Source organism: Hypomesus transpacificus, unplaced genomic scaffold (assembly GCF_021917145.1).
Source record: "Hypomesus transpacificus isolate Combined female unplaced genomic scaffold, fHypTra1 scaffold_358, whole genome shotgun sequence".
NCBI lineage: Eukaryota > Metazoa > Chordata > Actinopteri > Osmeriformes > Osmeridae > Hypomesus > Hypomesus transpacificus.
The window spans coordinates 915-3156 of NW_025813882.1; the positions used below are offsets into that span (position 1 = coordinate 915).

General features: G+C 42.4%; 1 long non-coding RNA gene across 1 annotated transcript; it reads left to right on the top strand.

Annotated features, from left to right (window-relative positions):
• Positions 1–221: 221 nt before the first annotated feature.
• LOC124464523 lies at positions 222–1919 on the top strand. The gene is made up of 2 exons (XR_006955734.1): positions 222–342; positions 715–1919. It is a non-coding gene; the product is annotated as an uncharacterized LOC124464523 (long non-coding RNA).
• Positions 1920–2242: the final 323 nt, after the last annotated feature.

Here is a 2242-nt window from a genome sequence, read left to right on the forward strand (position 1 = left end):
GATAGCTAGCCCCCCCCCCCCCTTTGTAAAGAAACTATCAGGCAGATAGCTTAAAGAAAATGGGGACTTACACAAAATTTGTCGTTGTTGAATGCAGTAACACCCCCCTCCACTCCCCTCTCTCCCTCCCTCCCCCTCTCCCCCCCCTCCCCCCCTCCCTCCCCCCCCCCCCCCCCTCCCTCTCTCTCCCCTCCCCCTCCCTCCCTCCCCTCCACAGGGAGTGGTGACGGACCCGTCCACCCAGTCTGTGCCCCCTTCGTCGCAGGATGTGTCCGGCCAGCAGCAACAGATGCAGGTGGAGAGCGTTGGCGACCATGTTCCCACCTACTCCTACCAGTCCAAGTTAGTATCTGTCCCCTTGTTTTGGAACTGGATGGTGACACCAAACCAAATCTGAAAATTAGTTTTTCGATTTTTGTGATGTACAACATTTCGTGGCCCAATTTTAAGCAGTAATGCTGAAGGAAACAGTGTTGAGTGTTTATCTCTTCGGAGACTGCTTAGATAATGTCTTTCCGCTGGGAGAGTTGACCTCAGTTACAATGTCGTTATCTACAACTCATCTTTATTAGGAATGAGAACATCCTGCGTTGTTTTCATGCTTAATGACCACGGTGTCTCGGCACGTACTGGGCGCTGCACGCTTATTATCACGGCAGGCCTTTGATGCTTCTTTCATCCTGTTCTCTGTGTTTCTGTTCCCTTCGTCATTAGATAGCGGCGTGCGGGGAGAATCTTCCTGTGACAGTGTTGCCTTGAGAGAGGTGGCTGCACTGAGAATGTGGAGAGAGAGAGAGAGAGAACAGAGAGAGAGAAGAAAAGAGAAGAGAGAAGAGAGTGAGATTGCTTCCAGATTGCCCAGGCACCAAAAAAGAGACTCTTTTTTCATTTCCTACCTGGCCTGAGAGAAAACGAATGAGGGAGGATGGGAGGGGGGGGGGAGTGGAGGGAGGGGGTGGGAGGGGGGGGAGGGGGGTAGAGAGGGAGGGAGGGGGGGGAGGGAGTGTTGGCTGGGCGCAGTGCAAAGAAGTAAAAATGTTGTTTTGTCTGGTAAACTGCCTGGTGGGGAAGGCCGAGGCTTGAATTGTGTCTCCAGAAATTTCTCAAAAGAAAAAATATATAAGAACAAAAAAATAAAAAATGTAAAAAGGAAACAAAACTTACACAAAAAAAACATGTTGAATGAGCAGGTAGACAGTGTTTATTTTGTAATTAGAACGGGAGTCAAGTTTGAGATACGCAGAGATTGTCTTCCTCAGATATTAAGCTACCATTTCTTTTCACCTTTTTATGTTCTCGTGTTGAAAATTTTAGTTTTCTAGATATATTCAAAAAACAAACAAGTGTTTTTCTTTTCTTGAATCTTCATGGCCTTAATTTCAGCGTCAGATACTTTTTACAAAAAGTTGAATCTGTCGTCTCGTTGATATAAAGCTGACTAACCAGTATCCTGGACCATCTCTATGGTCCAAGACATTGTAGGAGTCGAGCTACAGAGAGATAAGGAACTATCACATAAGCTGTACAGGTTTAATAGAGAAGAGCTTGTTCTTTCTTTTCTTCGTTAGAAGAAAACTTTGATAATAATTATGTCAGAGGTAACTGAGTGTAAGAAGAAAACTAGTTGTTTGGCAGTAAAGAGTCTTGAGGGGGAGGGAAAAGATGAAGCTTTGAAGAGATTTTTCATAACGAGAAAAAAATACGTACTGCATTGTAGAAGATGCAGTCTGTTGCAAATGCTGAATTTGTTTTTTTTTATTATCATAATTATTATTTTACATGGCGAAATTGCTGTTGATGACATTAGTGCTTTTTATCTGCAACATTTTACCTTTTTTATGAGCTTTAATGATGTTTTTAGCCCGCTTTGCTTGTCACACTGCAAAAAAAAAAAAAAAAAAAGGACAAAAATAATAAAATGAGCAACAACAAAAAAAGAAAGATGGAAAAAAACATAATCTCGCAGTGAATACATTAGATACAGTAGAAGCTCACGGTTTAAACCAATCAGCGCAAAAGCAATAGAAGAAATTGTTGACAATTTCTGTAGTCTTTCCTAGTTGTGAATCAAATGCAGCCGAAGAACGGCCATTTTTATACCAAAGATGAAGAGACGCTCTGAACCAGAGTTTTTAAGTTGTTCTTCCTTTTTCAGTTTGATTTTGTCGTTGATGTTGTTGATGTTGTTGATATTGTTGTTGTTGTTGTTGTTCTGGCTGTTGTCATCGTTGTTTTTCATTTG